This window comes from Canis lupus, chromosome 30 (genome assembly GCF_011100685.1).
Source record: "Canis lupus familiaris isolate Mischka breed German Shepherd chromosome 30, alternate assembly UU_Cfam_GSD_1.0, whole genome shotgun sequence".
NCBI lineage: Eukaryota > Metazoa > Chordata > Mammalia > Carnivora > Canidae > Canis > Canis lupus.
In genome coordinates, this window is record NC_049251.1 from 18715404 (window position 1) to 18729577 (window position 14174).

The 14174-nt window shown below is 50.6% G+C and overlaps 1 long non-coding RNA gene across 1 annotated transcript in view; it reads right to left on the reverse strand.

Moving 5' to 3' along the window:
- Positions 1 to 10668: 10668 nt before the first annotated feature.
- LOC119877745 overlaps positions 10669 to 14174 on the reverse strand; it is a 52656-nt gene continuing 49150 nt past the window's right edge. Inside the window, exons 4-5 of the long non-coding RNA XR_005381669.1 lie at positions 13927 to 14015; positions 10669 to 12312 (exon numbers count right to left, since the gene is read on the reverse strand). This is a non-coding gene — a long non-coding RNA (uncharacterized LOC119877745). The remainder of the gene's footprint in view (positions 12313 to 13926; positions 14016 to 14174) is intronic.

The window sequence follows — 14174 nt, forward strand, 5'->3', positions numbered from 1 at the left end:
CGCGGCGCCCCCAGCCCGCCCGCCCCTGGCCCCCTCTCGCCCCTCTCCTTCTTAGGATTCTGAGGCTCCCGGCTCCCCTGACGCAGTCCGCGCGTCTTCCGCGGCTGCTGCTTGCCCGCGCCGCTGGCCAGCTCCAGCCATGGCTCGGTTACTGTTGCAGACTCTGTGGCCGCGGTTCCGCCGCCGCCGCCGCCGCCGCTGCCGCCGCCGCCGCCGCCGCCGCCGCCGCCGCCGCGGCCCGCCCTCACGCCCGCGGGGCTCAGCGCGCAGGCGCGCGGCTCGGCCCCGCCCCCTCAGCCCCCGCGCGCGCGGCCCGTGACGTCCCCGTACGAACGATGCAGGGGGGCCCCGCGCCCTAACAGCGGCGCCGGGTGGCCCTGGGCCGGCGCGCACGTGCGAAGGCCTGGCGGGGAGCGCGACCCGGGGCCGCCAACGCAACCCGCGGAGACTCGCGCGCCTCTCGGCTCTGAGCACCCGCCGGGCTCCGGCTCCCATCCCGGGTGGTGTGCCAAGGCTGCAAAGTCCTCACCCCTCTCTCCAGTTGCTGCCACTCGGTGTCGGCTGCCCGGGGAGCCTCAGCTTGTGTCGTTACTCCTTCCACCCTGACCTACCCAAGCTTTGTTTCCCAAAGGGCTTCTGGGAGCCCCTGCTCTCACCTTCAGGTGCTTGGCTGTTTTGGAGGGAGGAGAAGCAAATATCTTAAATGTCTTGGTCCGCTTGGGGACTGTGGCCCCTTTGCCCACCCTTCCTCCTCCGTGAGCCGGAGAGGGGAACGCTCGTGCCAAGAGTTCTGGCCCCGGCCATACCTCGTAGTCCCCCGCCGCCTGGGTCCTTCTTCGTCGCAGCTGATAATTAAGGCGCCGCGCCGCTCCGCGAGTACCTGGGCGTGTGTGTGTGTGTGTGTGTGTGTGTGTGTGTGTGTGTGTGTGTTGGGGGTGGGGAGCGCCCTGGCGGGTTCCCACGCTAACTTCTGGGTGCTGGTGGGGCTCCCGAGGCTTGGGCTGTTCCTGCGGCTTCTCTGTGGCCCTCCTGGTAACGCACCCAGAGGCCGCTGCTTGAGGGAAGGACTGACGCTTGCAGAGTGGACCAGGCGCGCTGCTCTCCGCTTGGCCCGTAGGGACGCCCTCTTCCCGGCGTCCCCGCGAGAAGCCTCCAGATTTGAAAATCAATTCAGCTTTGGGAGTGATTGTCCGCTTCCCACAATCACGCTCCAATCTGGAATCGAACCTGGTCCTTGCGCTCGGTGGGGACGCAAGCGGAGGCCCCCAGTGTGGGACGTACACCCGGCTACCACATGCCGAGGCTTTCTTTCATTGACAAAAGAAAGAAAGAAAAAAAAACCGTAACAAAAGGCAGAGCCGTGTCTGCTTAGGTGCTTTCATCCCTCAGAGAAAGGACAGATGTGCCCATTGTCCAGCCCTTGGCAGTTACGACCCGGTCAGCGCCGAGCCTCAGCCCCGGGCAAGCAGTGGTCACAATGGGGGACAGCCTCTCAGAGCCTGGGTATCGGGACCTGGATGTGGAACAAAGTGTGTGTGGCCTTCGCTGGGCCAAACTTGGACTGTAGGTTCCTTTCCTGAGGCAATTGGAGCCCTCCAGCAGTGTTCCTGCTGAAAATGTTCTTAGGCTCTAGGACAGGCCCCGGTTGGGGTGGTGGGAGTAGTTGGTGGCTAAGTACCCTAGGCAAACACTTGGGCCAGCCAGTCCTTGGGGGACACTTCCCACCAGCTGAGGCATGAGCAGGCTCATCTCTTTATCCAGTTCCCTGGCACAACCAGGGCAACATCATGATCCAGATAGGTCAAGGCCAGTGGGTACAGTCCAATCTGACTTCCTTGAAAGTGGCCATAGAGATGTAACATGTAATAGAGATGTAACATGTGGTCCTGAGATTGGTTAATCTGGCTGGCTTCATCACTGGAGGCATTCCTATCTTGTCCAAATAACGCCCATAGAGGCCCAGGAAATGGGAGTCCATCTCAGTGGACTTAGTGTCTACCTGAACAGTGAACATTTAGGAATTTAAGGCCCCCAAAGAAGAAAAATGGGGGGGGGGCACTGACATAAAGGCACTCAGAGAACTACTCTATTTAAACTTATAGGTACATCTAATTATGCATACACATAGACACAAAAGCATAGAACCATTTTCTGCCTAGTGGATCACAACGATATGTTGGTGGAAGCTGCAACCTTGGTTCAGTATTGTTTCTGTTCTCTTTTCTTACAACATAGAGCATGTAGCTCTCACATAAGACCAAACAATGGGTTTCAGGAGTAGGCTACCTGTGAGCTAAAGTGTTGTGCCCCCCCCCAATTTTAATCACCTCTGAAAGGATTGATTTGCCCTTATGACAACTCTCTTCCCAAAAGGCAGTTTGTTAAAAGAAAGAAATAAATACCACCAAGTGCACAAATTGTTCATGGTTTTCTCTTTGTGTAAGTTATTACGGATAACTCCATAATGATGCTCCAGCCCTGATCCTGGAAACCCTCCTTCCTGTGTGGTTCCTGGCTGGGCTGCTGGAGCCTATCTGAAGAGGGCTGAGATCAGGTGAGCTCAACACGGACTCCCCCATGAAAAGGGGGTCTGGTACAGGGTTGGTCCCTAAAGGAGAAGCCAAAGGAGAGATCTATGTTGAGCTAACACGTTTGCAGGACTTGCTTTGGTTTGCAAATCTCCCTAATCTTTCTTGGCTTTCCATGCCTTTCATTACCATTGTTTACCTGTGGTTGATGAAATTGCAGTGATTTTTAAAGAAGCATTATATTCTTATTTACCCTTTTGGAAAATTTTCTTATTACTAGGGATGTGTGATGAGTGGAAAGGATGTTCTTGGGCCTTATGACGAATGTGTGTGTGCGCGTTACGCTAGATGGACTGCCAATTGATGGAGGGCTGGGATAGCTTTTCATCATTTTATTCCTCTCTTCCTTTCCCCCTTCCAGTGCCAGCACAATGCCTGGTATCCAGCAGGTGCATTATGGGGAATGAAAGAATTAGAGTCCAAGGAGGGAGTCCCTTAAAACTACTTGGTTGATCAGTCTATGTAATTACAGGATGCTGTTCAATTTTTTATAACAGCCAAGAAGTTTGAGGGGAGGGATTATTGTCAGCTGGTTAGATTTTAAGTAGCTGCAGGAAAATTAAAGAAAGAAAAATAGGGTCAGTCACCATCACAAAATAACATTCGTGAATATTTTTAAGAAAACAAGGATTCTAGACTACTTATTTTGTAAATGTTGGGTGGTGGTGGCTGGGCAGGTACAATCCTTCCTGTACTGAGTGGACTAGAGCTTGCCAGGAGACTCCACCATATTTAGAAAAGAGACTGAAAATAAGGTCATTTCTCTAAATGCTGGCCACACAAAGCTCTCAGAAGCTTCCATCAGTTTCAGAGTTCCTTGGGTTAGTTCTTTTTTGTGAGTGATAGAGATGTAATATGTGGTCCCTGTCCCAGTTTTCAGTACCATTCCAAAGAAATGTTTCTAGCCCCCCTGAGCCATCAAATGTTTACTTGCTGTTTGTTGACCACACATACAGCAAACCTGGTGTCAGGGCAGATTCCCCCATTCAGGGCTCCAGGGGGAGGCTGACTCCCTGGCCAGAGTCTCAGAATGGAACTCACCAGAATTTGTGATGCCTGTAGCAAGTCTAGGATTAAACTCCTGGTGAGAGACCATTTCTTTGGTGTCTAGCGATAGTAGAGAATTTGATAACTGTGGGATGAAGGATTTGATCTTGGGTGCTTCCTGCCAGCCTCTCCTGTCCTTCTTCACATCTCTGCAGAAATTTTATTCAGAAAATTACTGTTAGTTCAGAATAGAACACCAAAAAATTCAAAGTGATCTGGTGATTGATTCACTATTGGAAATAATTAAAAAAAAATTAGTCAATGGCTTCTCCCCATCCTCTGGGGGACAAGAAAGTGGTAACCAATTATTCTAGCCCTCTTCGGTAGTCTTTGATCTTCTGTTTAGCATATAGTTTTTATTCATCTGTTAGGTTAACTTTTTTCCCTTTTTAAGGAAAAAGGAAACCTAACAACATAAATTACGGCTTTGCCCATGACATAAGTATATATGTGTATGAATAGATATAGATATATAGATATCTATACTATATATAGATATCTGTACTTTTGCAGTCTTTTTGTTTCATTTCTTACCCCTCCCCCCTTTAAATCCCAAAGAGAAGATGCACTGGTGAAGGGTTCATGCCAATGCCTCCTGACGCTGGGTTCTAGAAGATGAGAAGATTGAAGATTGTGTTCTGGTAGATGCGAGAGGCAGCAGTCTCAAAACGTCAGACCCCTCTTCGAGCATCTCGGATTACTACTTCATCTCTTGGGTCATTTAATAAACTAGAGGCGGTTTCTCTTGGGCTTAAATCCATTCCACTTCGGCAATGGCTTTTTAAGGCCTCAGGTCAAGAGCGCTAAAGGGATACGGTGTGTCCTGAGGCGGAGGCTGGAGAGTGGGGGTGATGGTGGTGGTGGGCTGCCAGAAGGATTCAAAGCGTCCTAGTGATGCTCTGGCCAGAAGACCTGGCACTGGACGCAGTCAGCAGTCAGCTCTATTCCAGGAGACTTGGCCTTTTCTCACCAACCTTTCAGTGGATTTTCTTAGTCTTATCTCTATAAGGTTGAAACGTATTACAAAGCAGACCTATAATGGCTGCAGAGGGCGACAATTTTTTTTCAGTTTTGGGGCAATGGCTAAGGCTCCTCTTCCGTTGTCACCCATCTGGGGCTCTGTTTTGGATTAGCCGAATGCAGGTAGAAAGCAGCAGGGCTAGGGGTTAGGGGGACAGAGGCAAATGAGAAAGGTCCCTTGTGGTGCAAGTCAAAGCAACCCGAAGTGAGTAAAACTCAGGACAAAGCGGGCAGGTGGAGGGCAAAGTCGGCTCAGGACGGTCCCCGGGTGCACCGTCCTCCAGCCCTGATGGACACAAGGGCAGAATTCCCAGGTGTCGGTCCAGCCCGTGGAGCCTCAGGCTGGAGAGGCTTGGACCAACCACCCCCGACCGGGCGTAGGTTTCGGGTTCTGCGGTGGGTGGGGCGCACAGCCCACTTGGCAGGCTTTTCCGTAGCCTCGCAGGATAACGTCCACCCAGGCCAGAGAACAGCTGCACTTGGGAAGGAAAACTCTTTAAACAAATCATTTTGGTGTCTAATCAATTAGTGTTTGCGCAGTCAAGTACCATAGATTTAACAGAATAATCGTTACTGCCCTTGTCTTTATTTGACCTGCAGACACCTAGAAGATTTAAAAATGAAACGCCAGTGTTCTGGGCTCTCCACCCCTTGCCTGTGCTTCTCTCCAGGGTCTGGTGGGCCCCTTGCTGGGTCCTTTGTTTTCTCCTGGCCAACTCTTCTCTTTCTTTCCCTTCCTTCGTCTGTCCTTTCCTCTTGACACTTTCCGCACTCTTCTTTCTTTTCTTGCCCACGTGGCTCTGTCCACCTTGCTGGTCTCAGCTTCATGATCCCTTCACTCCAGTGACTGGCAGGAGAACCCATCCTCAGAGTATCCTTTTTGTTCTGGGGGAGCACACCTGCCTTTGGCCCTTAGGGCCCTTGGGGCACAGGAAGGCCCTGGGGGTCCTGTTCATACACTTTAGCTTTGCTGGAGTTCGGAAAAGACCTTCACCTGCGCTGCAGGGCAAGAGTGCTTCTCTGAGACTTGCCACATAAATGTTGAGAGCCTTGGCCCTCAATCCACGAAAACCCGGAGAGAAGGCAGGGCCTGAGACAGGTAGTGTCCCTAGGGATTGGGGTGTGTGTGTGTGTGTGTGTGTGTGTGTGTGTGTGTGTGATGTATCCTCTCTCTGTGGTATGCTTTTCTGAGCTGGGTCCTTGCCCAAGGTCCGGGGGTCCCAGTTCGGAGGGTCTGCAGGTGCTTGTCAATAGCTGCTCCTGTGTCTCCCTCTCCACCTAGTGTGTCTTTTTTCAGGCCTAACCTGTGCGTGTATTTGTGTAGGCATGTGGGCTGTGCACCCTGCCAAACCTCCGGCCACCAATGCTGCGATGTGGGAGCCCCTAGCCCTGGGTCAAGACCCAAGAGTGTCGTACGGTTGGTTACCAGGCCCAAGACCTCTGGAGGCAGGGCTAGATGGGACGGGGTTGTAAGGAATTTTGGGGGGATCTGGGTAGTGAAGAACACCTCCACCTCTCATTTTCTCTATTCATCATTTAACCCAAGCAGAGGGTTCAAACCTGACACACATGGGTAGTAGGCTGGTTAAATATAAGGCTGTAATTTTCTAAAAGGGGAAAAAGAATGAATTGGAGGTAAAGCCACCTCCTTCTCCCCACACTGCCAAGCCCCTATGGACTCTGACTGCCCCACCTTAAGCCTGGGTGGTCTTGAGGTCCCTGGAACTGCCTCTTGAGTCTCTGGCACTCACCTGAGAAATTTTGCTCTCAACAATAGATGATTATAATGTACTTGACTAATGCCTGTATTTTCCTGTTTAACATACATTAATCCAAGTAACAAAAAAAAATCAATATTGCTAACAATATTGCAAACAAATCCTAGTTTCTCTCACACAAAAATTGCATCCGATTTCAGTCACTTCTACCCACTTTTTTTTTGTTGTTTCTCCTCACCTACTCTACTTCCTGGCTAACCTGGAATCCAGTTCTGGATTTCAACAGCCTTTCTCTAGAAATCTTGATTTATTATTGTTATTATTATTTACCTTGGGGAAGAACCAGGAACCCTCCAAATCCCAGCCTCCTCTCTTCCAGAGGCCCTTTGAGGACTCTTGAGTTTTCGTCAAACTCTGTCCCTTCTGGTACCAGCGAATGCCCAAAGTCACTGCTCAATACTTTGGATTTTGTTGTTTACCTTCCCTAACAAAAATCCCTATATGGCAGCCCCCAACTCCTCAGAGAACTGGTGTCCATACTGGACTCTCCCGGCCAATCTGCCCCCACCCTTGACACCCGCAGCTAATTGCAGCCAGTGGTTTTTGCTGGGAGATTTTTATGGTTCTTATTATGATTATTTAAAAAAAAATTGGTGTTTTCCACCTGGTAGGAATAAACCGGAGGGGCTAGCTAATGAAGGAACTTAGGTTTGCAAAACACCGTAAATAATTTAGTATTGTATTTCAAGGAAAAAAAATAGCTTTCTTAAATCATCCCCGCAATATAAATTGCAGACTTACAGTATGGTCCTGGTAAGTCTAAATTTTTAAAGGAGCAATATTCAAAGAGACATAGATGTCTGTATTAATTATTTATTCGCCAGTGCCTTCCTTCGTTTCTAACTTATTATTAATTAGGCGCCTCTAGTCTTTCGCAGAGCGCTCCACCGAGCCGGTTGCAGCTTTAAATATGAATTAAAAGCAAATCCAAGCTACTGTAATGCGAAAATTATTCCGTGTCTTGCATGGCAGAGATGAATAGCTGCGTGGATCAATACCGTGAAACTCGGCTCCGAACGACAGGGTTATTGATAGCGTATATTAATGATGTTAATGATGGAAAAAGGAAAACAGCGGCCCACACGACTTAGAAACTTTTTAGCCGCTGAAACCCCGCAATAAAAATGGGTAGGGGGCAGGAATCGGGCTTAAGTGTAATAAGAAAATTATTTATGAATCCGGATAAATGACTTCAGAGTCTTGATGCATTTGAACCTAACGCTCTGGCTCCTGGCGGCCCCGGCTCCAGCTGGGGAGACCGCGAAAACCCCAAGCCGCGGGGAGCTGGGGGTGGGGGGCGTTCCGCCCTCCGCTGCAGCCTCCGGTTGGCCGCCCACCTTCCCCATCCCCGCGGGGTGAGCCCTCTGGGGCGCGGGTTGTAGGCGCTTTTGGAAGTTAGTGGAATGAAGCAGGAGCGAGGCTGATCTCTGCTTTCCCAGAAGGGACCGTGAGGCGGTCGCTGGGGCCCGTCAGCCCCGACTTTGGCCCGATTTCTTCACTGGTACTCTTGGCACCCGCTCCCAGGTCAAATACTTCGGGCTTGAAGGCGGGGGGTGGGGGTGGGGGCACCACTAGTCTCATTCGGCACTGTCGCCTTCAGTGCATCTGGCCAAGTCTTTCCGGATGCCCAAAATGCAAACGAGTGGCTCATGCCTGAGAGGAGAGTCGTTTGGATGAAGGGACACTGCTCTCAACGGGGCAGGAAAACTGGGAAGGACGCTTATTCTCGTCCTCCGTGCCTCAGCGGGCTCTTCCCCAGACCCCGGGTGTAACCGGGCCTCAGCGCGCCGCGCAGGGCAGGCGCGGGATCCTGGAGGCTCTCGCTTCCCTGCGCCTGGGGAGGGGAGCGGGCGCTCGGGTTAGGGCCTCGGCTCGCGCACTCGGCCTGGGCGCCGCCCGCCTCCTCCCCGCCGGTCCCAAATATCGACCCGCTTTCCCTTTCTCCCCAGCCGGGGACCAGGGACTGGGAAGTGAAAGGTTAAATACTGACCCTGGAGGACCGCGGGAAAGGTCAAAGCCCGAGGGTCACTCGCAGGCCCGAGGTTCCAGCTCCCTGTGCGGGGCACAGCGCGCCCGGCTCCCTCTCACGGGCTGGGTCTTAGCCCCCTGGAAGCGGTGGCGCGGGAGGGAGGGCGCGGGCTGGGGAGTGGGAGGAGAGGGCGACCCCTCCCTGCAGACTATAAGGGCGTCGATATAGGGGACGCTGCTAGGGTAGTGGGTGGGTCCCCCTGACGTCTCCGTCCTGAGTTTAGTCTTTTGGATTGGAGTAGGAAGTTGGGGAGCTTTTAATTTATGCTTGGGGCTGTCATTTGTTCTCCGTTTCTGGAGGGAGTAGGAGCCACCTGGAGCTGTAGGATGTGTTCCAGGTCAATTACAGTTTCCCTGCCTAGGATGGGGTAATTTTGTATTTTTTCTTTGTTTGTTCTTTTAAATTTTGTTTTTACTCCTTCTTTTTCTTCCTTCCTGTCCTTCACCATCTTTTTCACTAATCCATTTCCTTTTCCTTTCTTTCCCCCTTTCCTTCTTGTTTGTTCTTTCCTCTCCACCTCTCCTTTTTTACTTTCTCCTCCCTTCCTTTTCTTTTTTCTTCCCTCTCCACTTCTTATTGTTTTCTTCTCTGTAGCTTTCCTCCCTCATTTCTTTCCTTCTTCTCTTCCTTCTATAGTTAGGTGGAGGCCTGGCCCACCTCTCTTCACCTCAAGACTTTCTCATGAAAGGTGCCAACTCCATTCTGCACTGAAATCAAATAGTCTTTGTTTTTTAAAAAAGAAAAAGGCAAGTGAACTCCAGAATGCAGAGGAAGCACCCTCTAGGCCCTTTTGCTGTAACTGGTATCCCCTGACGCTTTGGGCTAAGCCTTTGCAGTGGCCCATGTCCAGCTGGCTCAGGGAGCACCCCTTCCCCAGGCTTGGAACTCTGCAAACAGGGACAGTGTGCTCCCCTTGCTAATGCTACTCATGGTGCCATCTGGGCCCAACACATTAACAAGAATCTTGGGTTGTTGTTTTTAGTTTTATTTGACTTTATTTTGGAAAAATTATAGTGAATCTCTGAGGCCATAACTCCTAAAAGCACCAGCTGAGAGCCTTAAATCTATCCTGAGGGTCTAGGAGCAGCCCAGTTGAAACCATTACCAGATAATTAGACAAAAACCAAACTTCCTGCCATTCAGGAAGAGGTGCCTCTCAGCTATCCGGCTTCAAAGTCTACAATCAACTGCATGTTTCAGATTATCACCGGGCTGGGCTGAGTAGATGCAGCGTTATGCCCACACAATCTACCAGCAAGCAGCCATTCTTTGGAAAGGAAACACAACAGACACTGCACAAAAATCACTTGATTCTGGAAAAAATCAATAACGAAATTAGGTTTATTGTCTGCTTATATGATTAAAAATGACAAAGTGTTGCCTTTTATTTTCATAAAAAGACAGAGGGCTGAACAAAATAATTTACTGAGGAGTTCTGCTCCTTTCATTTGCCTAGCAAAACCTGGAAGAGGCTGAAAGGGCAGTTATGATGCTCAGTGTGGGTGCTGGAGACTCCCCGCTCACAGATGAGCTCGCCATCGGAGAAGATGTGTGCTGCTGTGTGTGCAAGGATAATATATTTCCTAATCTCCAGTTTGCAGCAATGCCTGTCCAGCTTCCTCCGTTTTTAGTTCTGCTTCATTCCAAAGAAATGTTGGGCCATTTGTTCCTTGCCCTTAACTTCTTTAACTGAAACCCAGATCCCAGGTCTTGTTCCCCTAAATAACTATAAGGATGACACTCCTTTAGAGGTTACACCATTCTGGCAGCGCCAGAGCCTTTGCCCAGTCAGGGTCTCTCAGATCCCCATCCAGCCACCATGGATCTTCCATCCAAGGAATCACAGCCTCTGGTCCTCCCGTGCCTGTATGCGCTGTGCGTGTGTGTGCCTGACCCTCTTGTGTGTGCTTGGCCGGGATTAGGTTCCCTTCCCCGAAGGCTCACGGGGTTTCCAGAGTCTGGGCAGCAATCAGGAAAATGGGGTTTTGGAAACCTCTGTGGGCTGGATTCTCCAAGTGTGGCGGTGGTGCGCGCATTCAAGGAACACGACTGTTTTGGGCACGCACTGGTTATACCAACGCTGAGAGTTATTTATCTACGTTAAGAACAAGAAGAAACACCCCCCCACCCCAAATTCACCATGTGAATCTTGGCTTAAATTCCGCCCCCCCTCGCCCCCCACCAGCTGCCATCCCCTCATCCCCAGTAGTCCAGTTAGAATCTACCATCATCTCTTAGTTGCTGTTCTTGGGTCAGAGACCAGCGTGCCCAGAACACCCTCCCACTCGTTCACTGCCTTGTTCTAGAACAAAGTGGCTCCCAACCGCGCTAGGGTTCACAGAGCACGGCCTTCGAGAGAGTGTGAATAGCTTCACCGGCACTTAGCACCATTAGGAAAATAACTACTGAGCTAGGTCCTTTAGAGTCTCATGTGCCTTCCGATTTGGAGCTGGCACTCTTTCCGGGGTTGCCTACACCGTGGGCAGGTTTGTTAGAGCCATTAATTGGCTCTCCTTTTATTCTGGAACCGAGAGGACCTATCTCCTATAGGTTTCGGAAATGAAACCCAACCTAACCACCTCTTCTACGGGATCCCCAGGGACATGGCTTCTCCAAGGTCGTCTGGCCTCTTCTTGGGGTCGAGGGCTTAAGGTGAAGCAGGCAGGCGTGGACTGCTTGTTACTTGGAAATCCGACAGGCGCGGCTGGGCGCCGGTATCGGGCTAGCAGTGGTCGAGCCCCACCAGCTTAGCTTTCGCCGGCCGGGTGTCGGGCTCCGCGTCGCTCTCTCCCCTGTCCCGCCGGGCCAACGCACCCTTGAGTCGGGCACCTTTCCCGAACACGTCCAAAGGGAAGAGGAGAGGACGCAGGGGTCCTGAGCAGGCGGGTTCTGAGGAGCCGCCTTAGGGAGGAGGTCCGCGGATGGAGGTTTGGGGCGTCGCGTGTCCTCTGCTGTATGGTAGTTCCAGTTCCTTCCCGTGTCAAGGCTAATTCAGCCACCTACAAACCCGGCTTCTCCATTCCTCTCCGGGTCTTTCTCTCCAACCTCATTTCCCGACTGGCCTCCGTCTCCAGCCTTTAGAGCCCCAGAGCTGCGGGGGGTGAGGGTCAAAGGTCAGACCTTCACTAGGCTTGAGCTTCCACCTGCACCACTGCTGGTGTGGGTGCAGGATTCGCTGGCCTGTCATTCTATTCTGGACGCCCATTGCCAACCGTTAAAGAGAACAGACGCTGATCTCAGAGCTCCCTCCTCCCTTACTTAGCCCTCTCTGATGAGGTGGGGTCTTGGTGTGTGTGGGGGGTCAGTTTAATCTAGGAAATCACATCCAGATCATAAAGTTACTCATCTGGATATTTTAGGAGGTTTATTTTTATTTTGGTGGGGATGGGGAGGTTTAATTATTTCTGCAGGTGTCCAAATTGGGGTGTTTTTTGAGCACAAGATTGGCCACAGGAGCAGGCTTCCATTGCATCATTTCGATTGCCCCAACCCTGGTCAGAGCTGGAAAGAAGTTGCCAGAAGGGATCTAGGAGAGGCAAACGAATGCCTAGCTCTCCAAGTCGGCAGATCTGTTCCAAAGGGGCCGACCTTTTGCTTGAATGGGGGCAAGGTCGGCAGAGTAAAAAGCAGATTTCTATGCATGTTCACGTGGCCCAATGTAATGAACACATCTCCATCAATTCCTGGAGGCAGAGGGCTCAATTTACTTCAGTTTTAGCAGAGCAACGTCCTCAGCCTTAGCTTTGACTGACTATAAAGCAGCGGAGTAGTTAGAATTCTCTCTCCAATGAAAGTGATGGTCAATAGAATTCTCGGTATCAAATGAGCAATAATTTGCTGTGGCTACATGCTGGATAATGAAAGATGTTAGCAGGATCAATAAAAAATGAAAACACTTTTACTTACATCTTGAGTTACTGTTTTAAGAGAGGGAAAGGGATGCAACAAACCCAAAGCTAGGTTCAGAGCCTCCTCACACTCCCCTCAGACACACAAAGCTCTGTCACCACCAGACGGAGGCTCTTTGTAGTCAAGGCCTCTACCTTACTCCCTCTGTGCTCATAGAAGACTAGGTTATTTATATCAAATTAACCCCTGAGAAACCTGTAATTTATTAACTATCAAGACATTAACATTTTCACTTTTTTTTCTACAGCCAGAAATATATTTTAAATTGTTTTCCACCAGAACTGAAGGTCACCTAATTGGTTGTAGTTTGCCGAAAAAGTAGGAAAGCATCCTAAAGCTGAACTGTCCTTTGAAATTCCTAAAAATAAATGTGCACTTGACCAAGATACCCAGGAGGACCTGTGTTCTTTGGTTGTGCACACACAGGCAAAGGCATAGATTTAATTCTTTTTGATTTGTTACATACAGCCATTAAATCTGGACACTTCAGATCTTAAACTTGCTCTTTCCAGACTATTTAATTCCCTCATCTTCTTTCATAGTCATTTCATCTGTTCAATTTGTTTTCAATTTGCACTGGGTTTATTTGTACCTTCCAGTCGGCTTTTTTCACCATTCAATCCCAAATACTCCCCCTACATATCTGGTCTTTAAGAAACCTATTGTGAAATGATCAGGAAAGCATCCTATATTTTTTAAGTTTTACAAATACTTAAAAAATGAGAAAAATATCCCAAGTGCTCTGCATAAAACAAGTACAACGAAAAAAGCTCATGGACAGTCAGCTTTCAGCAGCAGAACCAATATAAGCAAAGAACATTGGCAAATGCATGTTTGGCTGCTTCTGTGGGTTTAAGAAGCCTACGTTTTCTCATCACTTAAAAAAAAAAAAAACATAAAGAAGGAAAGCGAAAGAAAGAAAGGACACAAATTTAGTTGCCGTTTTTTGCTCTCTGACCAGAAGAGCTGGTTCTGCCACCGAGATAATGGTCAGTGCTGCGATAACAGTGGCCTGTGAACATCTTTAGCAGGTTTGGCCTGGATTTGGAGAGACAACCAAGCAACCTGGGAGATTCAGAAAGCGGGAAGCAGTCTAAGAAAGTGTAGACAAGTTTCATACGGGGGATTTGCCCCCGGTTTGTGAATTCCTCTGGCTCGAGTGCCACAACGCGCACCAATGCAGGTGCGGTTCTGCAGCCGTTCGCTGCTTCGCAGGAGAACCGCGCACAAACCGCAGACACGCGCTCGCGTACCGGCCACCCAGCTGGGCACGCCGGGATATTTACACCCTGCTTGGGAGGCCTCCTCCCAGCCCTTATTTGCTACTTTAAACTCGCCAGGAGGACCCGTTAGCGGCCGTGGCTGGGAGGGCAGGCGGGAGGGGGGCGCCCCCGCTTGGCTCCCGGGCCGTGACGCGGCTTCTGCCCTCCGCCCTCGGCTCCCACCCCGTGTGGCTACAAGCTCAGCAGTGGACCCGCGTGGCCGGGCCCCTGAAGCCCCTGCCCCGGCCTACCCAGCCCCCCTCCCCCCGCACGCGCCTGTGAGACTGGCTTACCCCGGTGGGCGAGTCGCGGCGCATTAGCGGATTTCATGGCAAGTTGCTTCTGTGACAAGCGATCAGGTTTGCGTTGGAGGATTTGCCCCCTAGGAGGGAGGGAAACGAGAATCAATCTGCATAATTTCAAATGTGAAAGAAATCGGGAAACTGGGGAGCCTAATTTCAGGTGCCCTAATTACCCCCTCCCCCAGAACCTGTAAACCGCCCCACCCGGCTCCCGCATCAATGAACACTAAGAAAAATAA